The sequence below is a fragment of the Pistacia vera genome, unplaced genomic scaffold (genome assembly GCF_008641045.1).
Source record: "Pistacia vera cultivar Batoury unplaced genomic scaffold, PisVer_v2 Contig28, whole genome shotgun sequence".
Classification (NCBI taxonomy): Eukaryota; Viridiplantae; Streptophyta; class Magnoliopsida; order Sapindales; family Anacardiaceae; genus Pistacia; species Pistacia vera.
In genome coordinates, this window is record NW_022196090.1 from 473377 (window position 1) to 501169 (window position 27793).

General features: G+C 35.2%; 1 pseudogene; it reads left to right on the plus strand.

The window, feature by feature from the left end:
• Positions 1–1535: 1535 nt before the first annotated feature.
• On the plus strand, positions 1536–4016 carry LOC116134006 (annotated as a pseudogene).
• Positions 4017–27793: the final 23777 nt, after the last annotated feature.

The following is a 27793-nucleotide window of genomic DNA, read 5'->3' on the forward strand; positions in this document are numbered from 1 at the left end:
TCTAAAATTTTAACTTTTTCTATTTTAATTTTTTTATAGGTAAAATAATGAAACCCCCTATTATTCACAAATATTTCATTGAAGCCTAGGTTCCAAAACAGATTCTAAAATAGGTTCCAAAACAAGTTTCAAAAATCGGTTCCAAATCGGGTACCTGCTACAGGCTCCAAGCAGGTTCCAAACCTAGTACCTGTTTCAGGTTCATTTTCCAGGTTTCGGTTCCGGTTCCCGTTCCTCCATACATAAGAACTGGAACCAAAACCGCACAGTGTCGGCTCCAATAAAATGGAACCGGAACCTACTTGTACAATGCCGGTTCCAGGTAGGTTCCGGTTCCAGTTTTAATTCTACCAGCAGGTTCCGGTTCTACCCGCTACCCGTGCTCACCCCTATTTTTAACAAATACTCTCAACAATCTGTTAATTTAGCGAAGTTCGCATGTTAACTTTACTTAATTCTTTAATAATTATTAAAACACATAGGCGCTGCAGGGTAAACTAAGCACATAATTAGTAATAAGAGTTATCTGATTTTAATCAGATGAAGAAGTCAAAAAGAAGAACAACTTAAATTGCTGAGCTGACCTTTCTATGTTTGTAACAGAACAAGGAAATGAGACCTTCCATGGAACTTGGTATTGCAGGAACTGAAGAGAATTGAAAGTGGAGAGTGCAAGCCAAAGAATCTAAACAATAATAATGAAGTGTTGAAGAGCATGCAACCGACAGCTTCATCAACAGTTTGTGCTGAAGAATATCAGGCTGTCACCTACATCTGTTACAGCAAAATGGGCTAGTGGTGACACTACATCTAGTGTCAGTTGTTAAGGTTTTTGCCAAGAAGCTGCCTAGTCCACAATTTGGATAATTGAAAATATGTTTCAATTACTTTTAGGTTTCTTAGAAGAGAAGTCTTAAAGTTTGTAAGCTAGTTTACGCTCTCAATGTAACTTTAAGGCTCTGAACTTGAATTCTAGTGTTCACACTTAACTTTGAAAAGTTAAAGTGACACTAAAAAAGATGCTATTGGCGTTAAATGAAATCCTTTTCACCTTCTTATCACTTGCTCTAATCATACAAGCCAATGAACAACCGACCTTAAGTGAGTCAATAATTGTCCAGAAGTTAGTTACAATCGCAGCAATTTGATGTCTAAGTTAAACAACTATCTCTTTGTTATAATCTTTTAAATTGCACTTAATCAAATACAAAGCATGTATCTTAAGAGTTGTGGGTAAATAAAACAAGTTTGAGAAGATCTGTTTATTAGATTTTCAGTTACAGGCAGACCAGTCCAGAAGTTTTCCCATCACTCGACATTCATGATTTAGAAACTGCCCCAACTTTCGGTTTGTGCAGTGCAGGTCTTCACCATCCAAATTCTTCCAAGTCAACTGCGTGGTCTAGAGGTTAGAAAAATGAAACCACAGGGAAAATGCAGCATCAGAAATGATTTAATTAAAGAACTCAACACGAGTCTTTCAAAGAGTTATGATGTTTGTTAAATCTGTTGCCAATTAGAGTTCAGTTTTTAGAATGTCTGCTGTCTCTTATCTTGTGTTCTTCCTTATCTGTCATCTTTTACTTGGCTCTTCGGCTCAAGAAGAAGAGGGCTCCAGCCCAAAATGTCAACCATTCAAGTGTGGATTCCTCGGCCACATAAGCTTCCCCTTTTTCAATGAAACGTATCCTGAATGTGGATTCTTGAAAGTAGATCACTGCGAAGAAGATTTTCCGAGGATTCAACTGGGGAAGCAAGGGCCAACGTTTTCTGTTCACAAAATCTCTCAGGATTATGCGATCGAGCTTTATGATCAACCAGATCACGGTCTACCAGCAATTGGCGAGTGTTTGGAGAACCGCAGTAGCTGTGACGAATTCTTCAAAAATTTGACCCTGCCCAGTTCCCCTTTCATCTCTTTTGAATTACCATTCAATCTCCCCCTGTTCAGTTGTCCACATAACAAGAGACACCCCAAAAATCTCCCAGTGGCTTGCTGTGACTCCAGACACTCCATTATCTACCACAACTTCTCAAAATATCATAATGTATCATCAATGGTTCCACATAATTGTTCCCGTACCCCCTTCAGAATGAACAAGACTGAAAAGGGTGTTGACTTCTTTAATTTATACACCCGTTGGTTCCAACTTCAAGTGAATGTAACCGAAGAATGTCTTCAGTGTCGTAGCAGAGGAGGCAAATGTCAAATTGACAAGGGAAAATTTTACTGTCCAATTGCTATAACAGGTATGACAAACAACACCATATTGATTTTTTGATGGAGATTAATTTTTCAATTGCATGTCTCAAAAATTAATGCTTTTCTTTGATTTTGATTAGCCTCAGCCCCCTCCTCACCTGAGCTTGGAGGAACTCAGAAAGTTAACTTAGAATGTCACAACATGTATATTTATTTTACAGTTTAATTTTAATGTTCTTTTTATGTTCTTGTCATGAATTCGGATGCTGCAGATAACTAATTTTTTATATATTTTTTTGTAAGCTAACACGTTCTAACTTTTTTTTGCAGATAAAAAAAAACTTAATCTAGTCCTAGTCCTAGGTAATGTACTTCTTTAACCAAATCAACGTTATATATATGAATAGTTCCATTTCAGAAATGTTTTTCTAAATCATTTCAAATATTTCTCCCTCATACTTCTAAAATTTACAATGCTTTATCTTTGCTCATTAGGTATTGGAATTGGAGGATCAACCATCCTCATAGTTGGTCTGTTAATTTGGTTCATTCGCCGTTACAAGAAACAAAAATATGCAACCTCCAACTCAAGATTGATTTCTTCCGATCCCTCCTCAAGATCAGAACTGGAAGTGGGCAGTGTCTGCTTTAGGGTACCGGTCTTCTCCTACAAAGAACTTGCAGAAGCCACTAATAATTTTAGTCATGAGAAAGAACTTGGAGATGGAGGCTTTGGAAGAGTATACTATGGTAAGAAGCTAAACAATTTATGTTTCTGTTAAATATTTGTAGTTTAGAGGAAGACCTGATTGATTGCTAAATGGCCTATTTGAACCCTTGCAATTAGCAAAACTTGAAGACGGGAGAGAAGTTGCAGTGAAACGCTTTCATGAGCACAACCACAGAAAGTTTGAACAGTTTATGAATGAAATTGAGATCCTCACTCGATTGCGCCACAAAAATCTTGTGTCCCTTTATGGCTGCACTTCGCGTCACAGTCCGCAGGGTCTTCTCCTGGTGTATGAATTCATTCCTAATGGAACTGTTGCTGATCATCTTCGCGGCGGAAGAGTGAAGCATGTTTCCCTTCCATGGCCTATTCGTATGAGCATTGCAATAGAAACAGCTAGTGCATTGGCTTACCTCCATGCTTCTGATGTTATACACCGCGATGTGAAAACTAACAACATTCTTCTAGACAATAGTTTCAATGTAAAAGTTGCAGATTTTGGGCTTTCCAGATTGTTCCCCGCTGATGCTACTCATGTTTCAACCGCCCCACAAGGATCTCCAGGCTATGTTGATCCTGAGTATCATCTATGTTATCAGCTAACCGATAAGAGTGATGTTTACAGCTTTGGAGTTGTCCTGATTGAGCTCATTTCATCAATGCCTCCTGTTGATATGAATAGGCAGAAACAAGATATTAATTTGGCTTACTTAGCAGTAAACAGGATTCAGAATTCTGCGATTGAAGAGTTGATTGACCCATGTCTTGGATATCAATCAGATGAAGAAGTTAAAAGAATGACAATTTCAGTCGCAGAGCTGGCCTTCATATGTTTGCAGCAAAACAAGGAAATAAGACCTTCCATGGATGAAGTTTTAGAGCAATTAAAGAGAATTGAAAGTGGTGAGTGCAAGCCAGAGAATCTAAACAAAGATAATGTAGTTCAGAGTATGCGGCGAACAGTTTCATCACCAGATTGTCAAGAGGCTTCCTTGTTGAAGAATATCAGTCTGTCACCAGCATCTGTGACATCAAAATGGATTAGCAGCGACATTGCTTCTAGTCTCAGTTGTTAAGTTTCATGCGAACATCCTGCACCTAAAAGGTAGAAAGCTCAAGATCTATGAGCTAGTTCAGGCTCTAAGAGTACGATAGAATAAGAAGAGCTGTTTCTTGTACTTCTTTTTAAGGCTCAGTACTTGTATTCTTGTATTCATATATTTTTGATATTTTTCAACTGTGGAACATAAACTTTGAAAAGTCAAAATCTGCTCCATTCCTTCCGCATGGCGAAATTTTTATTTTATTTTAAACATCTTCAATAATTCAAACATAATATGAACATCATGAATGACAGTAATCAACATGCTTTCTGACATTGAATATTACCTTTTTAACCTTCTTATCACTTACTCCCAAGATATAAGTTAATCAAAAAGCAGATTTTCGGTTAGTTTATAATTGACCAAAGGTAGGTTAGTTGAAATGGCAGCAGCTTGATGTCTAAGGTATTTACACCCACATAATAATTGTTATATCCAGTCTAACAAATATTATTACAATTAATAACTAATTAACCTAGTTGATTAATTGGGGAGAAAATACATAAATTCAATTTAACAGATTAATTCATACCTGGATATCAATCGTCTTGAATAAACTTTTTCCTTGTCTCGGGTGTACAATTAAAAGTAAACAAGAGATTAAGAGAATTTTTCACAAACTGAAAGTATTATTAATTTTCTCTGATTACAAATATACAACACTTCTCTTTATATAGAGAAGTTTGGATTTCAAAAGACTTGGAATCCGTAAGTTAAACAAAATATACAAAATAATATGTCAATCGCAAAAGACATGTGATTTGACTTTTGCCTAATAAAAAACTAACATTTATCTTAAAGAAAATGACATGAGGTCTACATGTCTCCCATGTTTTAAACAAAAGTTAATTATTACAATTTACACATGTTACATGAGACAATATGACACAACATTCAAGATTTTCTTTAAATATGCTTCGTTAAATTGTGTCGGCAAAATCTTGGCTGTCCACATATTGCTTCCGCTTGTTGGATACACGTCAGCGTATTACGTGTTGGACGTTTTCGGTTGTCCAAATCTCCATCTTCCAGATTTTTATCAATCTTTGAAGTTATCTATTTCAATAAGATCAATAAAATCTTTTAGAGTCTCATCTTCTTGAGCTTCCTGGTCTTGGGCTAAGACCAACCTTAGAAGATCAATAGTTCCTTCCATCAAGGCCTGCTTTGATAAATAGGCTAAATCGAACCCTTCTAAAAGCGTTCTTAACTGGGCCTGATTATGTTGAAAAAGAGTATCCTAGATCACTGCGTACCTGTCTGGTATGACTACCACTATCCCATGTTGGATATCGACAATAGCGTTTGCTTTAACAAGCTCTTCCAGTTTGGATTTAACTAGTAGCAATTTTGCAATATGCAACCTGGTCCAATCTTCCTCTTCTTTCTTTTGAATTTCTTCTAGTGCATAAGAACCCATTTTTACCTCATTATCGAGCATTATTCGGTACCATGGTTCTCCTACAAGAAATTCCCATATCTGTACAGGTTGAACATCATAGCTCTCTTGCAATAAGGAAGTAATCATGCAAGTGAATGTGTCAACTTTCCGATTCAATACACAGAGCGTTTGCTTAACCGCATCTGGCATATTCGGATCCACCATCGCTTCCTTTACATCAATTTGCATTGTATTGATCCATCCTTTAGTCAAAAGATCTCTACAGAAACCTTTTCTAAAGATTTTCCATGGAACGAACAATTCCATAGCTCCTTTAGGATAAACCGCTAATCCTTGAACTACATCCATCAAGTCAGTTTTTCCCAATTTCACTATTAATTCATTCAAATTCTCGAGTTTGAGTGTCGACATGTCAAATAAATGACATTTTCTCATTACCTCCAGTTTTTGAATTCCTGCTTCGTAGAGTAAAGCAGTTCCCTTGAACTCCTCATCCTCATAAAACAGTTTGTCAGCTTCCAGCCAAGCTAACCTTCTTGCTAGCTTTTCTAAACACCTCTGCAGTTGTACTTCCCCTTGTCCTGTCGCCATTGCGATCCTAATTTGGGTTTCCAGATTCTCCCAGAGTGTTTGACTTGCAGAAGTTAATCTTATGCCTTCTGGAAAGCTAAACCTCTCACAAATATCTACGTCAATTAACTGTTTTTTTTTTGTGGAGTGTGTATCACCACGCTTGTAGCGCCGGACGATGATTCCTCAGAATTTTTGATCTTTGATAGTGGACAATTAGCCCGTTCATATCCTTCCTGTTTACAAGCCTAGCAAACTATTGCTTTTTTTTTAGTCGTGTCCTTCTTAAGAGTAACCCTTTTTTCAGAAGTAGTTTCCTTCGTAGAAGTTTCACCCTTCAATCGTTGAAATTTCGGGTTTCTTCTATCCGAAGTATCAGAATCATAGTCACGATTCTTTCCTTCAACCTGCTTTACAACAGTAACCTGCTTAGACGAAGAAGCCACCTGCTTATCCGCAGTTTTCTCCTTTTTAGCAGTAACCTTTGAAGTAGAAGTAACCTTCAAAGGGAAGTTCCTTCTCAAGTGTCCTCTTTGCTTACACTTGGAGCATGAGAAGTGATTTCCAGTTTCCTTCTTGTCCGCCATTATCCTGCAATTCTTCTACAAAATGTCTGGACAAAAAGTCAGCAACAAAGTTAGATTTACCAGAAATATATTCAAATTTGATTCTATAATTTGCAAACCAAATCTTCCATCTAATTAGTCTAGCTTTGTCATCCTTTAAAGACAGTTTCATAAAGGTTTTTAAATATTTTGAGTCTGTCCTTAAAGTAAATTCCTGACTGATTACGAACAATCGAAATCGGTCAATACATTCTTTCGCTGCTAAAACTTCCTTCTCATGNACATAAGAAACAGGGGTGCATTTAGTTTATTATTTATACCCATATTTCTAATCTTATTCTCTAAATATTATTTGACACATTATTCTAGATATATTATTATATTTTTTTAATTTTTTAGACCCCTTAAGTTTATTAATTTTATTAAATACCCCTAAAAAAGGTTTAAAAATTAACAAAAACACCCCCATCAACCCATACTTGCCAGATTTCGGCAACCACCATCGGTGGTAACCGGAACCTATACAATGGCCTACACCACGACCAGCACTTGTCAGTAGTTCACCGATCTGACAGCCAAAGAAATGACCATCGTTGATCGAAAACGACAGCCATATCTTTAGCCGTTGCTAACAGCCAAAGATGGACTTCTTTAGCCTTTTTCGACATCGACGGCCATATCTGACCGTAGATCTGGCCTTTTTCGATCAGATTCGTGGTGGATCTGGTCGAAAAAGGCCATATTGACGCGTTATAACACAAATCCGACTAGTCTGTGTCGTAACGCAATTTTCTAGTCAAATTCCGAAAGTGGTGACCGGAATCTAGCACTGTAGCTGGTGGGGGTGTTTTTGTCATTTTACATGTTGGAGGTGTTTAATTAAATTAGCAAACTTAGGATTTTTTTTTATAAATTTATAAATTTTATCTTATAATACTTCCCTATTTAACTATCCAATATTATTATTAAAATCTTATCCAAAATAATAAACCAAACGTATCGTAGAATTTCTTGAAATGAGTATTTGCGGCAATAGCACTAACGGTAATGGCTCAGTCTTGGGAGAACTTCATGCCTGAAGAGGTTAAGCATAACTAATTAAGTGACAAGTGGAAGTCTGGTCAAGCTGCCATTGCTAAATCTTTGTCAAGAGAGGCTTGGCTTACATGCAGTCATCGAAAATGTGGTTGTTCAATTCTCACCATCATTGACAAATGACAATGACCAATGATGGACCTAGAATTTTTGCCAATAAAGGGCCTCCATGGCTCTGTCATTGTTTGTCAAACAACTAATAAAATATTTTAAAAAATCATCAAACCTTAACCAAATGAAATAATATAATATCAATAATCTCAAAGAAAATAATGCAACAACACAATACTTTACCACTTGAATAAATTTATGAGAAGCAAAACCTTGAGCAAATTATGTTGAACATAACATTCAATTCATAAGGAAACACAGAGAAATTTTTACATGGAAAAATCTCTTTAATTAAAGAGAGCAAAAGACCATAGGAATCTAACGATCTACTTAAATCCAATATAAGTAAAAGAGTTTACAACAATCACAATCCATCGAAAATGTTCTACACAAATTTCTTATTTATTTATTTTTTTAATATTTTTTCTTTCAAAATTATAATATAAATTTTCATGACTTTGATTAGGCCTAGCTGAAGCTAAAATCAACCAAAATTTATATTAAATCAATACTGCCTTGACTTTTAATATGAATTAATAAAAAAAGGAGAAATTTTCTTAGTATAAACATAGATAATAACTTAAACTTTTTAATAATTTTGAATAGCTAAATGGTGACGTTTGAAATATAGGAAAGTGGTGGATGAAGAATACCGTTCAGTAAAATATAATTAAGGTTTAATTTGAAAAAGCAGGAACATTCTTAAACATAAAATACAAAACAAACTCAATAGATTCATGCTTTTTTCCATCAAGAGAATAAAAAACATCTAAAAAATAAGCATGATTCAACCCAAAAATAAACTAAAATAAAATGACCAATACACATACCTAAAATTAAGAAAACAAAAAATGAAACTAATTGCGACATCTTGATGAGTGAAAGCTTCAACAATTTCAGTTTTCAAAAGTTTTAAGAACGAATAACATAGAAAAAGTGAAAGAGAGAATAAAGAATTTTAAGGATAAAATCATAAAAAAGCAGATGCACGTAAAAAAATAGTGAAAAGAGTTTTAAACTTTTAATATGATGTAGATGTGGAATATATATATATTAATAATAAGTTTTTTATGAGTCTGGATATATATATATATATATATATATATTTTTTTTAAATCTGAAGATAAGCCTATATATATATATAGAATTATTCAACTCCAAGAATATATCTCAAAGAAGTTGCTGGAATTTCCAGATGTGCTGGAAGATAAGCACATGTTACAGCAATTTCTTGGATTAGCCAATTACATTAGCGAGATTAGGAACATGCGCGAATATGTTCCTAATCTCGCTAATGTAATTAATGGCTTGACGCTTAAGGTTAGTGATAAAGTGCCCTGAGTTTGGACACTTGAAGATACTAACTGTGTTAAGCGGACCAAAGCCTTGACAAAGCAATTAAAACCTTTAAAACTCCCGGAAGATGAGGATAAACTCATCATAGAAAGCGATGCATCTCACTTGTATTAGGGAGGTGTGCTTAAGGCTAAGGGTCCTGACGCATATCGAACGACTCTTCCTCATCATCAAGTTTCTGGATTTGAATTCCTCGATTTGGGTTTAATTCCACCATGCTGATTCCAAAACCCATCGTTTAGGCCACGTAAGTGCCTTAGCATTGACTACCATAGGTCGAATCGGAATTACAGAATCCTGTCCCGGGCCATGAACCTCAGTATCTACACTAGAGTTCATACGTATAGGATTAACAGAATTTATCAAGCGATAAATTAACCTATACTGAATTGCTATTCCATCACTAGAAGCCATCAAGTCTTCTGGTCTGGAAGTATGAATTCGAAGAACTATAATCCGTTTGAGGTTTGGATCCTGGAGACTAACCATATATCCTAGTTTAACAGTCCCGTAGGCATCTCCCAAAGCTAGATTAGCGTGAAAACCGCCAACTAGAGCTTTACCAAATGTAAGCCATCGTCTGTCCAGTAAAGCGACCTGAACAGGTACATTCATTCCTCCACAGAATAGTCTCTGCACACGAATCTGTACAGCACCAAGTTGTACATAATTATACTTGTTGTTTGCCCGTTTGGCAAGATTTCGAACCTTTCATAGCCACTCGTCATTCGAGAGTACTAATTCACCCTCTCGAGATTGAGACAAGGCTACACAAACAGGTTTTTCATGTACATCTTTCAAGCCTTCAGCTTTAAATAGCCACTTAGAGCGTTTCTCAAAAACCTCTCTAGGTGTTAACCTCGGAATTACCCAATTGTCAGGGTTACCCGATTGATCTTCGTAATTAGATGATGAACTAATTACCGAGTTAGGATATTCATTTTCATTTCTAATTGGGATAAGATCATCCTCATCACCTATTCCGCTATTCTTAGGATATTCATTAAGACTACACATCCGTTGCATGAATATATCTATGCATTGAAGATTGTTCCTCAAAAGTCATATCTTTTAAGTTATCCTCTGAAGAATCGGAATTATCAGAATAATCTGAAATTAATTCATAAACCTCATCATCTGAATCAATTTCGTATCCCTAAATTGGCTCAAATTCAAAAGTTTGACTTTTCGCGTTGACTTCCAAAAATCTTACTGTTGCCTTCTTTTTTCCCTTATGAGGGCATTTATTCGCAAAATTATTTTTGTCACCACAAATCCAGCAACAATTACAATCTTTTGCGTTTTTGCCAAATGGGTAGGCAGCACAAAACATACGCGCTCCGCGTTCCTTAGCGTTAAGTTTACCTTTCCCTGTTCGCCTAATAAACCTTCCATGATCCATAAGATTCCATTTATTAGTAATAGGTTGTTTTACCATATTACGAAAACGTTTAGGCTTAAAGTTTCTTTTACCAAATGATCATTTTCGTCTCCTATGGGTTTTCCAACCTTGATATTTAGTCGAATTCCTCGACTCATAGCCATATTTTCCTGGCACGCCAGCAAAGTTTTGACAATAAGATTTGTTGAACTCAAGCCTTTTAGCTTCCTTATTTAGTTTGGCGTTCAAACATCTTGTCCTCACGAGTTGTCTAACAGCTTCTATTCTTCCTCCCAAAGAATCAACAACCTGATTCTTTTCAATTAGAAGCTTAAACGCCTCGTTTGCTGCCTTATCCCATCCTGGGGGAAGCTTAGCAAAGAAAGGATTCTTCATGACTTCCTGTGTGCCACCAGGCAACTGATAAAAATATCGTCTATACTCACAGACGAAATTTTCAAACAGACACATATCACAAAGCCTAAGCTTTGTTAAAGCTTCTAAGGCAACTACCTCTACGAGATTCCTACTGGTAATAGTTATCCCAGTAAATTCTCGACAGAGCATATCCTTGAAAAGTGTAAAGATAGCCTCTCCATTCTTCAAGTCCCTTACAGTATCTAACAGACCAGTACCAGCTTCTAGACTTCTCCAAAAGCTTCATGCAGCTTCTTGCAGTGTGGATCTTAAGAACCTGTAAGTATCACTGAGTCCAAAATTCTTGTTTTGTATATGAACCCAGTTAGTAGTTTCCCATGCTTCGATTGCATCCGTTACATTCGTAACACAATCGATATTTAGGAAACTTCCGCTAGACGGTATCTCTACCATTCTAGGTACTCCCCTAGGTATAAACTCCTACCTTATCCTTGTGAGATAAGTTTGTTTATATTCGGGTTTGGAGATTTTCTTAAGGAATCCTTCAAAGGAATTTAAAGGGTTACGAATTCCTTCAAGCGGATCATCTTTAAATTCAGACTCCTTGAGTTTCGAGATTAGCTCATCGAGCTCTGCCTTTTTAGGACCTGGAGTAAGTTTTAATCCTCAAGTTTCGTCTCATTTTCTTTGTTTCTTCATTTTTTCCTCATAATATTGTTTGATTAAAAAAAAATGTGAGGCTACCCTTGAAGGGGTTGGGATTGATTAAAAGAGGTTTTTTTTTTTTTTTTTAACACCCGGTCCGAATCCCAACTTTGCCTCAAGGTCCGGGGATAAGTTAGTATCCGCAACACTTGCCCTTTTTGTAAAATTTAGGTTTTTTCAAAGCAAAATTATAAGCAGATAGCACTTTCTGTCTGCGGCCGCTCCCTCAGTCAACCAAGCCGGCCACGATCAAGGACGCCGATAAGCGGTCACCATGACACGATCACGTGACGCACGCACGCACGGAGGAAGCTAGCCACCGCGTTCTGCTCCATTAGCGCCAGATTCAAGCTTCAGCAGGTTTTACGTTTTAGTTTTATAGATGCATGTACGGTGACCGTATTTTACTATTCTTTAGGTCTTAGAGATATCGATTTGTTCGATGGCTGAGATGAGTTTTAAATGGCCATAATTCGTGGGAAGTCAGTTCAAGTAAATTTTGATTCTACTCGTGTATAGCAGATTTCTTGATTTTTTTGCTCTTTCAAGCCAAGTAATCCAGCTGTAGTAATTTAAACCTTTTTTTTCTTTCTATTTTGTTGAATGGAATACGCTAAAACAGTTCATATTAAGCAGCACAAATTTTAGGATTCGTTCTACAACAACTCCATTACCATATTCACACAAAAAAAGCTCCTCAAATGCACCATAATTCTACCCGTTTCTTCCCAGTAACTAGCTCCTTGATACGATCCAGCCGACTACACTTTCTTCTACACTTAATATTAGATAGATTAACAGAGTTGATTGAGGAAGGAAAATAGTGGAGAGAAAGTTGGAAAATTAATTTTAAAAAAAAAAAAAATACAAGTCTTGACTTCATGCAGGTAAGAGTACCTGCTCCCTAAAGTTTTCCTTTATAAAGAAAATCATTTCAGCCATTAAACAAATCTTACTGCTTATATCCCAAGACCTGGAGAAAATTAAAATCCGGTCACCTAGAATCGAGAAAGTCTCTTTCTATATATGTTCAACTGATTATGTTTAAAAGGAAACTTGTTTGTTTGATGTATATGGGTTGATGTGATTGAGGTCTATTTATATTATTGGATATATATTTGATTGATGTATCTGAGTAAATTTATTTGATGTTCTTGGCGTAATCTGTCATGAGAAGTTTTTCATAAATCTGATTGTTGTTTCTACATCAAAAATTCATGAAATTTGTTAGATTTTTTCTTATAAAGGACCATACAAATAAATTGATGATAGGGTGATTAGTTTAGGAAATTATGATTTGAACAATAGTAAGACTAAAATAGCCATGAGATGAGGCAATTATTCTTGGCAGCAGACTGGGGTGTAAAAGCCTGGGTCTAAACACCTGACTCTTGTAGTTTGGTTGGGGAATTTGCCATCCCTGAAATCCTTAGGGGCAGTTTATTAAAAGGCCATCTGAAGTTTGAATTTAATTAAAAGGTTATCAAGTTTTAAAGTTTTAACTAAATAGCCATATTATTGATTAAGGGTAATTAAACTTGATTAGTACAGGATTAAAGAAGTATTATGTAATCTTTTAAAAATTATATTATATTCCAAAAAACTCGAAATTCTTGCAAACAAACTCAAACACCTTCTTCTTTCTCCCGCCATTAACACATTTCCACCTTGGTTGCTGTTTCTTCTTAGCTTCGTTTACATCTTCTTCTTCGTCTGCATCTTCTTATTCGTCTACATCTTCTTCTTCCTCATTCCTCTATATCTTCTTGTTCCTCCGCCATTAACACTTTCTTCTTCCTCCACCATTAACATTTGCTGCGCCAAAGATCCCCTTTCTCCTCCTCTTGACATTTCGTGTAAGCATGTGCATCTCCTCTTTACATTTTATATTTAGATTTACAAAGATTTAATAATGGATGGGGTTTGGGTTATGATTTTGATTTAGTTGTTTAGGTTGTTAGGTTGTGTTTGATGTAATGCAAGTTGAAAAGAGTGAAATTTATTGGAAATTTATTGAAAATTTGTTTTGGGTATGTGTTCTGGGTATGATCACTGAAAATGTGTTATGGGTACGATGGGTGTATCGTTTAAGCGATCTGGTAGGTCTGGTAATGCAGCAGATAGATCACTTAAGTAATCAGATATGTGGCATAAGATCGCTTAAGCGATCTGGTAAAAGTCTGGTGTATAGGAGCAGATGGTTATTTATACTCGATCGCTTAAGCAATCAAGTCATCGCTTAAGCGATCCAGTATAAATTACCATGATCGCTTAAGCGATACAGCAGACCATATAAGCGACTGTGCAGATTTTTTTTAAAATATTTGAACCCTTAGTACAACATTTAAGAATATTTTTTTTTTTTGCATTACAGGTAGTTGGTTATTATCACACATGGGACAAGTTATTTTGGGTGTTGAATATTTTGGTGAGTGGGTAGAGGAAAAAAGTAGGTGGAAGTGGATTGGGAAGAGCAAAGAAGTTATACCAATTGCTGTGAGCACAGATGTTAGTTTTGATGAGTTGATTGATGAAATAATTAGAAGAGGTAATTTGAGTTGTTCGCGTAGTGATATAGTTGTGAAGTATGTTTTAAGTAGAGTTCCTGAACATTATAAGGTACCTCCTGTTATATTAAAGTCGGATGAAAGTGTGAAGTTATATATGATTGATGTAGCCGATAATGGTTCGAGGCCGATTTTAAGGGTTTCTTTTGTAGAAAAACAGTTAGAAGTTGGTTCAAATGAAGGGGATAACGAGGAAGTAGGCGAAGATTTGCTTGGTTCTAATTTGAACTACGAGGCCATTGATTTGTTAGTTGAAACATCAAGAGTAGATGGTGAATTGGGTGGTGAGGAGGAGACTGTAGAAGAGGTTGGTGATGGGGGGCAGAATGAAAATGTTGAGGAGGAGGACCCCGCACATGTTCTTACAGATGTAGAGATTCCTTTAAATACAAATTATGCAGAAGGCGTAGATTGTGAGGAAGAGAACACTATGGTCGTTTATACAGGTTTAGAGGGAGCAATTGGAGGTAATAGTGAATCAGCTCATGTTTTTACGGATGGATCGGAGTTGCACATAGGGTATTTATTTGACAACAAAGAGGAAGTGGTGAGAAAGCTAAAACTTGTTGCCGTGAGAGGTAATTTTGAGTTCATCACCAAAAAGTCAAATTCATTGGCTGTAACAGTTGCATGTCGTGACCGAAAGTGCAAGTGGCGGGTTTATTGTAGAAGGTTAGCGGAGTCGAAAAAATTTATTCTTAGCACATATACCCGTGAGCACACATGTGGTTTGGGACATATTTCAGGTGAGCATCGACAAGCGTCCGCTGATGTTATTGGACAATTTGTCAAAAGTCGGTTCGTTGAAGGGAAATGTCCATCTCCTAAAGACATTCAGAGACTTGTGCGCACCGAGTTGGGATGTGTTGTTAGTTATTGGAAATGCTGGAAAGGGAGACAATATGCACAAAATTTTGTGGGGGGCACGCCATTCAAGAAGACAACAAAGGAGAGAAAAAGAGTTGAGCGTATTCCATCAGCCTTTGAGGTTCCCCGAAAGATGAATAAGTGCTCAATTTGCAAGCAACCTGGCCACAAGAGAAGCAGTTGTCAAAAGCAATCACATGCAGATTCAGAAAATTAGGTTCGAAGAATGATGAAATTTAGGGAGTTGTCAAGGCCAATCGTTGATGTTTTAAATTATTTTAAATTATTGATTTTTATATTTAATATTCTTTTTACATGACCTAATAAATTTGATTGTTTCATTTAATAAATCATTCTTTATATTTAGTATTCTTGTTACATGGCCTAAATATTTGTTGGTGATTCTAGTTTGGTATTAGGTTGTCAAATTTAGTTAGGTTTATCAAAATTTGTAGTTTATAATCATGTTGGTTTTATGTTTACACATGCAGGTGCATAGCAGGCTAGTTTTGATATGAAGAAACTGTTAATTTAGCAGGTTGAACCATGGTTGTCAAGAGAAGGAAGAAGTGTGGGCAATGTTCGGAGGATGAAGAAATAAAAAATAAGGAGGAATGGTCAAGACTTCCTAAGGATATCCTTGGATTTATCTCAGATAAGCTAGCTGTAAGTGATCGTATATCTTTTGGTAATGTTTGTAGGTCATGGAGAAGCATCTTGTAATAAGCCATCACTTGGATTTCCATGGCTCTCGATGTCCTGCCAACACAAAAGCACAACAAGAAGGTTCTTCAGTATACTAGAAAATAAACTACGGCATATGGAGTTTCCCCAGTCTAATGGAGGATTCTTTTGGGGATCCATTGATGATTGGCTAATTATGGTAAAAGTTCCTTTAACTGAGACTTGGAAACTTCGAATCTCTTTGTTGAATCCATTCACAGGAATTGAGGTTCTTCTACCTTACACAAGTAAGGGCTATAGTAAGTTGGTGGTCACAGGGTACGCTTGGGAGCAAAACTGTACGTATATGCTATTAAGTTGGTCGCCCGTGAGGTTGCCTTTTTAATTCCGGGAGCTCAAGATTGGTGTAAATGTGTATTAGAAGAAAAGCTGGTTGTTTATATAGATGCAGTCTCCTTTAAAGGTTGTATATACCTTTTGACCGAGGAGCATAACATCCAGATCATTGATGTTGCAAATGCTAGCTCAACGATACAGAGAAAAGGTTCTGCTGCTAAGATTAAAACTCAGTTTTATGAAGTTGCGGTGAATATAAATCAACCAAGGTGGTTTTCTTCCATAATGTATTTGGTAGAATTATCTGGTGCGATTTCACTTGTTTGTCGACTTGTAAATTGGAAACAACTCCACGATATTGAAGTCTTTAAGGTATATAAGCTGGACTTGTGCCATTTAGAATGGGTGAAGTTGGATGACTTGGGGGACCAAGTTCTATTTGTGAGTAGAAACTGTTCAAGATCTTTTTCTGCAAAGGACCTGGGAATTAGCATAGCTAATTGCATCTGTTTCGCTGATGGTTGTAAGTTTCCTTACCATAATGAGTGGGAGGATGTGTATAGGAGACTTCCCCCTCCTAAAGGTTCAGAGATTGGCGATTGGGGCATTTTCAGGCTGGATAATGATTCAGAGATTGTGACCAAAGGTGACAGTTCAGATAGATGGCCGGCAACATGGATTATTGTACCTCTGTGGTGGTTTTTACAAGGCAAAAGGGAGGATCCATATTATAAAGTGAAACTTTTATCAAGGGAGCATCCATATTATAAACTGAAACTTTTAGCAGGACTTTGCTCAATTATTATAAGAACTTCCGTATTTTGTGTTTCTTGTACTTATAGCTAAGTTATATATGGCAGTATTCTAAAAACACCATTGAAAATGAGAATAAAGAAGAAAATGACAATAAAGAGAATAATTGATGCCCTTTGTGATGAAATTGTGAACCCAGAGCTTCGCAAAACAACTCTAAAATATTTCACAATAAAATCCCAAGTGGCAGATATGAATTAACTTGGTGTAGTCACAGTTCTCTCAGCAATCACACAAGCAAGACTAACTTATTTTTAAATTTTTAATGTTAATCAATTAATTAATTAATCATGTATAATGAAGAATAATAAGTGAACAAATCATTGTTAAACTAACTACTTTTTTGTGGTAGAGTAGTTTAATATAAATTTTTAAGTGTATTATTTAAGAGATATTGGGTTCGAGTTTTTCTTCAGTTGTTAATAAAGATAATTATTAAAAAATTTATTCGATCGATAATTTTAAAATTTTAAAAAAATTAATTAAAATACGTATAAACTAATTCAAACATTTCGATCATATAAAAAAATTTTATTAAACTCATGTAACTGAAAACTTAACAGGACTTGGGCAGTTTCTGGTAACAAGTGATGTGGGATTGGGCCAGACTTTTCTCCATTTAGGTTTGACAGAGTAATAGCAGCATTCATGTTAAGAATAAGTGCACAACTTTCCAAATGTCATACAGGGGCCGGCCTCGTAATAACCTTTACACAAGAAGAAGAAATGATGGTTTCATTTGTAAGTTGTGTTTTTTATAATATAAAAATATGTAAACAGGTTAGAATGGAGAGTAACAATTTTAATTAAATTAAAAAGAAGATTTGATTTTGACCAAAACGGCATGGCTAAAATTAAGAAATCTAATTATGGTTCAAAGAAATCCTGCAAAATGAGAAAGATGATGCAGCGAAGAATGATTTGTTGGAATGATTATACAGTAACATTGGACAAGTTAAGTGCTGCCCATTTGCTATCCAACCAGAAGGATTATGAGGGTATGATCAAATTGGTGAATGAAGCTGTGAAGATGTCAAGAAACTGTACAAATCTTAGGTTTGTAGAATTTCTTTTCAAGTTAGTATAGTGTTACTAAGTTACGTTAGGAAATAATTTATAATCCTAATCATAGGAGAATTAGATTTATAAAATTATAGTTAGACCAGGATAAGATTTCCTGAAAATCTTAGATTTACAGTTAGACTGGGATGGGATTTCCTGAAAATCCTAGTAGATTTAGCCATTTAGGACTCTCATTGAGAGGCTATAAATACTTTCTCTGTAGCGTCCAAAAATATATTCAGGAAACTAAAGCAAACAAGTTCGCCATATATCTTTTAAATATATATTTTTCTTTTCCAGGTATCTTTCAAATAAATATATATATATATATGTATTTTTTTATTTTTTATTTTTTTTATTTTTAGGATGAAGGATGAGAAAATAAGTGTGGATTGGTCATCGGATCTACCTGAAGGTATTCTTGAGATGATCTCAGAGAAGTTAGCTCTAAGTGACTACGTATCTTTTGGTAATGTTTGCAGGACATGGAGAGGCATTGTGACCAAAGCAATTTGTGCTAAGCCATCGCGAGGTTTCCCATGGTTGCTGATGTCTGGCCAATATGAAACCACAACAAGGAGTCGCTTCAGTATACCTGAAAATAAAATGCGGTTCCTGCAGATCCCCAAATCTTACGAAGAATGTGTTTTGAGCGAAGGATGTGTTATGGGATCCTTTGAAGAATGGTTGATTATGGTGAAATTTCATCAATGTCCATTCAAGATCTCTGTGATTAATCCATTGTTAGGCGTTGAAATTCCTCTTCCTCCTGTGGACGAGAATTATCGTAAGTTGATGTTTTCAAAATATCCTGGTGATGAAAACTGTGTGTATATGTTATTCACTTGGTTGTGGAGTAAGTCAATATTTTGGACCCCCGGAGCTCAAGATTGGTGTGAACTCGGAGCAGATCGGTACTATGATGGTATATCCTTGAATGGTTATTTTTATCTTCTGTACAATAATAATAACATCAGAGTCATTGATGGTACAAATATTCTTTCAACAGTTACAACTGAATTATACGAAGTTAGAATGCCTCATGACCTACCTATACAAGATGATGATGACATATCAATGTCATCGANCATAACTTTCCAAATGTCATACAGGGGCCGGCCTCGTAATAACCTTTACACAAGAAGAAGAAATGATGGTTTCATTTGTAAGTTGTGTTTTTTATAATATAAAAATATGTAAACAGGTTAGAATGGAGAGTAACAATTTTAATTAAATTAAAAAGACGATTTGATTTTGACCAAAACGGCATGGCTAAAATTAAGAAATCTAATTATGGTTCAAAGAAATCCTGCAAAATGAGAAAGATGATGCAGCGAAGAATGATTTGTTGGAATGATTACACATTAACATTGGACAAGTTAAGTGCTGCCCATTTGCTATCCAACCAGAAGGATTATGATGGTATGATCAAATTGGTGAATGGAGCTGTGAAGATGTCAAGAAACTGTACAAACCTTAGATTTGTAGAATTTCTTTTCAAGTTAGTAAAGTGTTACTAAGTTACGTTAGGAAATAATTTATAATCCTAATCATAGGAGAATTGGATTTATAAAATTATAGTTAGACCAGGATAAGATTTCATGAAAATCTTAGATTTACAGTTAGACTAGGATGGGATTTCCTGAAAATCCTAGTAGATTTAGCCATTTAGGACTCTCATTGAGAGGCTATAAATACTTTCTCTGTAGCATCCAAAAATATATTTAGGAAACTAAAGCAAACAAGTTCGCCAGGTATCTTTTAAAAATATTTTTTTCTTTTCCAGGTGTCTTTCAAATAAATATATATATATGCAATTTTTTTTTTTTTTCAGGATGAAGGATAAGAAAATAAGTATGGATCGATCGTCAGATCTACCTGAAGGTATTCTTGAGATGATCTCAGAGAAGTTAGCTCTAAGTGACTACGTATCTTTTGGTAATGTTTGCAAGACGTGGAGAGGCATTGTGACCAAAGCAATTTGCGCTAAGCCATCGCGAGGTTTTCCATGGCTGTTGATGTCTAGCCAATATGAAACCACAACAAGGAGTTGCTTCAGTATACTTGAAAATAAAATGCGGTTCCTGCAGATCCCCAAATCTTACGGAGAATGTGTTTTGAGCAGAGGATGTGTTATGGGATCCTTTGAAGAATGGTTGATTATGGTAAAATTTCATCAATGTCCATTCAAGATCTCTGTGATTAATCCATTGTCCAGGTGTTGAAATTCATCTTCCTCCTGTGGACGAGAATTATCGTAAGTTGATGTTTTCAAAATATCCTGGTGATGAAAACTGTGTGTATATGTTATTCACTCCGTTGTGGACTAAATTGATATTTTGGACCCCGGGAGCTCAAGATTGGTGTGAATTCGAAGCAGATCAGTACTATGATGGTATATCCTTGAATGGTTATTTTTATATTCTGTACAATAATAATAACATCAGGGTCATTAATGGTACAAATATTCTTTCAACAGTTACAACTGAATTATACGAAGTTAGAATGCCTTAAGATCTACCTATACAAGATGATGATGACATATCAATGCCATCGAGGTATTTAGTGGAGTTGTGTGGAGAGATCATCCTTGTGTATCGATATTTAAGGAGAAAACATGATTGCCACTCTAGCATAAGGTTTGAGACTTATGATTTTAAGATATGTAAGCTAGATTTATCCAAGAAGGCTTGGGTGGCATTAGATAGCTTAGGGGATTATGTTTTATTTGTGAGTAGAAATTGTTCAAGATCTATTCTTGCAAAGGAACTTGGACTTGGTATGTCGAATTGCATCTACTTCACTTATGAATATGATGAACTACTGATGAATGAATGGGAATTCCCTCAATGTCGAGAAGGTTCTAACCAAAGTGATTGGGGTGTTTTCAACCTCGACAAGAATCATTCAAAAAGTTTTTATCCTATCGAAACTACACTAAATAGATGGTCATCTACTTGGATAACTGTACCTTTATGGTGGTATTTTCAAAAGAAAATTCCTTTTTTTTTTACGTAAAGTCTTAATATTTTTTTGTTAAACATTTTATTTCGTTAATAAAGTTTATATTATATGATCATATAACGTGATTATGTTTATTATTGTTTATTAATTCTTTTAAGACTGAGATGATGATAATAAAAAATAAGATCTTATTGTGGAATCAATAGGAGTAAAGTTGAAAACAAGTTCAATATATACAAAGATGAATTACATTTAAACACTAATTCATGGTATTACATCAACATTATTTTGATTGATTTATTTTTCATAATAACGTGGATTGAATCGATAGAGAAATTAAAAAAAGAAAAAAAAATGAATGTCTATTCAACAAAGTATTAAATAATATCTATAGTGTGATATGATATTTAAATTGACATACTATATAGTATAAACAACCTTTCCTTAATAATAATATAGATCTTATAATTTTATATATTCAAATGCATAAATTGAGAACACTTATACTCTCATTGGACTGCGCGGGAGATATAGAGAAGGCCTAGCTTTAACCAAATTTAATAAGTCTTTGTTTTTTATGGTACATACTGGAAGAAATAGCTGGATTGTAGAAAGTCCCATCTTCCTTCCTCAGTTTTATCCTCACTCTACCCCTTTGTATGAAATCCCGAGGATACGCCTTATCAATCTTCAATAATAAAAACACTAAAATCAATGAAAGGTCCAATGAAATGAAGGGAATTGAATGGGAATCAGTTAATTAACAAACCTCAAATGCATAGGGGATTTTCAAATAGTTACAGCAATCACCGATCTCAACACAATTAGGGTTTTCACATGCTTTGCTCACGCCAATTTGCCGCCCTTCGGCTATTGTTTTCTTCGAGTTTAAGTAAGCAGGATATATCACAGCCCATTTCTTTATATCTGCCACTTCCCCATCCACCACCCCAGTCAAAATGTACACAAATTAAAACGTAATTGAATATAACGGATCAGGATGTGAACATGCAATTTTAAAAAGACAAAAACACATACAAGACAGATCAGAGAAGCTTGAAGATCTTCAAATATAATAGAGAAAGAAGCTTTCAAATAAAAATAAAGAACCTGAGAAAACCCTTGATCGTCTGTACTTCTCTGCCAACTTGCGTTGAAACCAAAAGCCACATTAGGTTTTTTTTTTTTTTTTTTTTTCAGTGGGAAGAACGGGGTTCCGGGTATGACATAATGATTTATTGATAAATACATATATTGCTAAAATAAAATTTGGAATAATATAATTTTTCAAGATAATTAAAAAAAAAAATTGAAAAGACAACTATCGGGTGTCGACAGTCGAGTTTGAAATTGAGGCTAATACTGTCAATTAATGCATGAAATGTTCTGCAACTATGTGAAACTGTATGCTAATTATTAATGAAAAATTTTTTACCTCTATAAAGTTTCATAAGTTCTATCACTTTGTTACTTTGTAGTCTAATAATCACCATTTTAGAAAAAAAAAAAATTCTGTTTTGTCAGGACTTTCTGATACCTAAAGCCACAGTTCTCAAAGAACTTGCAAATGGCCAAATGTAAGTGCGTGGGCCATGATGCATAATCCTCCCTTCTGCCATCAGAATTATTTCATCAAAGAGATCGAAAGTCTCCACTGCTGGCTGAAGAAGTGAAATCAATGCAGTGGCATAGTAATATGCGCTAAATGCTTTAGGAAGGAGACTATTTGAAAACTTGTGGAACTGTCTAAGCCATTTGATATTTCATCCATGAAATTGAAAAAGCTCTTCTTGGCCCCACAATCTACTTTCCTGCACCAGAAGATAATTCTAAGAATTACATTGATCGTCTTTTTCAATTGAAAAGCTAAATCATCATATTTCTACAATATAGTCATTGGCATATGAATACTACCTGTAGTCAGTCTTGTCTTTTGACCTCCAGAGATACCTCTTCTCATGGAATCTCCAACCAGGGTGTCAGCACAGATATCAAGTCCCAGAATCTGAAAGAAAGAGCACAGAAAATATTACCATAAAAATATGTACATCTCAAGTGAAGATACTAAGTATAAGATTCAGAAATGCTCTGGGTGTACCTTCATGTAAGCATCTACATCAAGTCCGGTACAATCCCGGCCTCTTTCTCTCTCTCTTTTACTGACTTCCATCATGATCTCTTTCATATACAGATAAAATTAGTCAATTACTATAAGATTGATAAGCTTAATATGACAAGAAAATTACCTCAAATTCATCATTTGAGCACTCGTTGATGCTTATCAGCTTGGTGTCCGGTACCCTGACAACGTGCAGAAAAATCAACTGTCAGCTCTGGAATATGCAGATCATGTTGGCTTATATAAGCTGATGTTTTATGAGGAACAAACTCTTCTAGTCTGTAACCATTGTAAGACACTTCCCCAGAAACCGGTGCATGAAAGATGAGGATATAAATAAATAAACTTTAGATAACTAAATCCGAGACAGAAGTAAAAACAACGAAAATTAATGTAACCTGGAAAGAATGACTTAGTTTGCAAGAGAGCGATGACAATAATGTGGTTTTCCCACATCCTGGAGGACCAAGCAATAATGTCACCCCGCAATGAACACAGCCAAAGTTCGCAACATATTATCAAACTGTTAAGTTATTAAATCCAATCCTTGTGCACAAGAACAAAGATAGAATAAATTAAAGTCCCCTCAAAAAGCTTAACAAGTAAAGTCCAATCCCTTCCTCAGCCCGTACCAAATTTAACAAGGAACACTAGCCACTTAATTCCCAAAAAAACAAAAAAACAAAAAAACCAAAAAAACAAAAAAAACTCAATATTTGAGAAATTGAAGTTTTAAGATAAGAAGAAGAAGAAGAAGAAGAAGAAGAAGAAAGATTAAGGAAACCTATAATGCAAAATGGTGTAAATTCTCAACTCTTACTTGCATACTTATTGTACGTTTATATATAGCTTAGATACCCAAATTTGATTTCAAGTTCCATAACATGAGTAACATAGAGAATTCATACTTCATAATTAATTTGGGGACCCCAAAATCAATTTTATCATGAGTTTTCCTTTTTCCTTTGTGTTTACTTGCCAACCAAACAAATGTGACTATAAAACGTCAACTTTCCTTGAAATGACATGAAAAAGGGAAGTTACTTCACTGAATAACATCAAAAAAGCAAGTCACCTCGTAAGCCCTCCTTGAGTTACCAAAAAAAGTCACAAAATAGTCACTTCAAGCAAACTAAAAAGTGGTACAAATGGATCCCTCCTTTTGAGCAATTATACATCAATAATTTGCTATTAAAAAGCTTTACCAGTGCCTGTTCAATATATCTCATATACTAATTACTTTTGTAACATCATAGATATTGACCACAAATTTAACTATCTCCTTTGGTAGTTCAGCTTGCCAATAAAGCAAGCGAAAAGGGAGCTGAGGAGGATGGGGAAGATGATAAGAACAGCTGTAGCAAGACCTAAGAGAATGTGGTCATCGCCGAATTAGTCTTTTAAGAAAGCAGCAACTGTTTTAGTCTCTCCAAATGATGATATTTATTTGTGAATGTCACCGTATTGCGAAGTTAACATGCCATTGAGCGCCCAAGACGTTGGAGATAGATAATACAACCAGATCCACCAATTTAGAATTCGGTGCAAAAAATAATTAAGAACTCCAATGAATTTGTTTTCATATGAATGATAAAACCATATCAAAACCAAGGTTTCTCATATTTGAAGAAGAAATAATTTCCCCAATAAGTCAGTGCTAATCAAGCAAATAATCAGGATAAATTATAATTTAATTAGCTTACTTACGATGAAAACAAAAAAGAGGTTCAGCATTGTGTAGGCAGATGGAGTCAAAATAGAAGCCAATTGAATGTTTGGAATGGAAATACAAAAAACCACACCGTAAATATGTCATGGACCATAAAAGCCCCATACTTAGTCAACATTCTGTGCAGCTCATCATGCCTCAACAAACGATTCGGGTCATTACTGTCCACCACAAAGAAAGCCCTTGGTATCGGGAAGTAGTGTCTCCATAAGGGCCGAACTGAAATCCAACAAACAAACATAGGTTCCGCACAAGTCATGGACCTTGTGCTAGCCTAATAATAAAGATTTATTGTGAGTGTGGTATTCCAAGACTAGTTAACAGGACAGGCGCACAACAAATGAAAAAGGCAGGTCAGATTTCCTCAACTAGAAAAAGAAAAACTAGATGAATAACACATGAAGTTAATTGAGCTAATGGTTCAGTTTGCCAGTTTAGCTTATGTCAGTACCTAAGAAGCCAATAAGTGCCGTAAAGCAATTAGCAATACAAGTACTCTAAAATATTGCCCTAAAAGAAAGTGATTCAACAAGCAAAATCTTTGAGAGGATTAAAATTACACAACCACCATAGTTCCACGATAAATAAATAAACAAAGAGTAGGAAGCAAAGTACACAACACCTACCTTGTCCTGACCACCAAACATCCACACGTTGAGCTATTGTTCTTATAGCCACAGTCTCCACATTGAAACCTGCATAATAGATCAAATGTGAAACAGTTATCAGGTAAATATCAACCAAAAAAAACAATAGAGGACGTACGGATAAGACATCGATTATGTGCGTTGAAGACTTAATAATAAAAACCATCGACCAACAAGCAATCTAGGAAGTATTAACTTCTAATATACCAGAGTAATCGAAAGGAAAAACACGATAATTCATTGTCAAGAAAAAAAAAAAAAAATCATAACATAAAACAATTCCCAGCTTGATATCTTCATAGAGATATTGATGCTAACACCACAGAAAAAATAAATACAGCTATGTGAGCTTGTGCATTATAAAAGGAATCCAAAATCAGAAAGCATACCAATAGTTTGAGGGTTGTGCCATTTCTCCACTTAAGCTTATACCAAATAGTGGTTTACCAGCCAATCAAGACCAACATAAGAATACGCATCTCCTTCTTAGCAAAATGCTTACTAAAAGGCTGGTTGAAAGACAGTCCCACCATTCTGATACATCAAATTTTCAAATAGTAAGCACAAGTTATCATCAATGCAGCCAAACAAAAACAATCAATACAAAAAATAGGTCTCAAAAACAAATAATTGATCAAACATTCAAATATACAATCGAAATCAGAACTACGGTGATTAACAGGATTAGAAAAAGTATAAAGTAACAGATCTAATTCAGATTCAAGAAAACAACTAAAATTCAGATTCCAAATTCACTTAAGCTGTTAAATGAAGAACAAATAGCATAAGATCTGAAGCAATGGAGCTGAGAATTGAAGTGAAGTGAAGTACGAGAGAATGAGAAGAGAAGGAGAAACTTACGGTGTAGAGAGAAAGGATTGAAATAGGGAGTGGGAAAAGGAGCCGTCGATCACAAGTTAACAATAAATTTCATTGGAGGCCTGTTTGCCTTTTAGTGTCTACGAGAAAAAAGGAGTAAGCGTATTTCTTTTCTTTAATTTTGATGGGGTCGTACTTTTTGCCTTTAATTTTTGATGGGGTCAGTGTAAAGATCGTCACGAGAAGGCTCGGTGTTGAGTCTTATTTGGCTGCGGTGTTTTGAGTTCTTATTGGCTGCGGTGTCTGAGTCTTTTGGCTGCGTTTTTGTAATTTTCCCCAAAAAGCCCTTTAAATGTCGACCATTAAAATAAAAGTCACAATTGGTATAGCGCAAAAAAACTAAGTATCATATTGTAATCATGGTATTTTGTTGTTCATGGATAATAGAGAGAGAGAGTTTATACTAAAAACTATACGAGAAAAGACATTTAAATTCTAAGTTCAAACCACTCTATTTTATAATTTACAAAACCTTTATTTTTTGCATTAATCTTAAATTTAAAGGTCATATAATTAGTGAAATTGTTGTTTATTGAAAAACACGTCCATTGTTTTCTAATTGCAGTCAAACTGACCAGTTTTTTTTAAAATGGAAAATTGAACGAAGAGCCAAAGAGGTATTTGATATTAAATGGGTTTTAAAAGATGTTTTAATTATAAAATGTATAGGAGTACCGGGGATGTGACCAAAAAAATTACTTTCCCCCGAATAAGCGCAGTTGTTATTTTGCCAAAAGTACTACCATTTGAAAAGGCTCATTTAAACACAATCACTTGGATTGTCAAGACTTAATTACTTAGACGTAGTTGTGTGTAAGTCATACCCATCAATAAACCCGAAAAACGAAGAATTAATTAAGATACGTACAAATGAATGAAATCTCGGAACAAAAAAAAAAAAAACAAAAAAAAAAAACCTGTAAACCCACTCATCTTGGCAAAACTAATAGAGGTCCCTAGAAATGAAAACACAAGTAATCTCATCCAAATCCATTGACGGATTGTATGCAACATGTGAAGATATTTCTTCGCAAAGAGGAAACCGAGTCACTCAAATGTCGGGGTGGGGGGGGGCAGCAGCACGTGGGAGGAAAAGAATGATTCATCATATGTTGTAACGTTTTGTCAGTTCAAAATAAGCGACAAGCTATAGCATCCTCGAACAGAAGAAAGAGGTATATCAAAAGCTATTTTTACATTTACAAAAATTACGGGAGTAATAAAATTTAAAGTCTCATCAAATATAAAGGAAGGAAGAAATGAATCAAAAAGAATCTGTGCGAGCAGGCTAACTAATGCTAGTAATGCAATGCTTGCCAGTTCCATCATACAAACTGCGAAGAAACCATCAAGGTTTTCATTAAACGAATCTCTTGTCAGAATCCTTCTCTCCAGTAAGCAAATTGCAGTGTTACAAAAATCTTGCATCCCCTACATGACAAAATACAATATTGATACAGATAGTCTCTCTGTCAGAAAATGGAACGCAAATAAGGACGTGGCTAGGATACAATATCTTTCAGGCC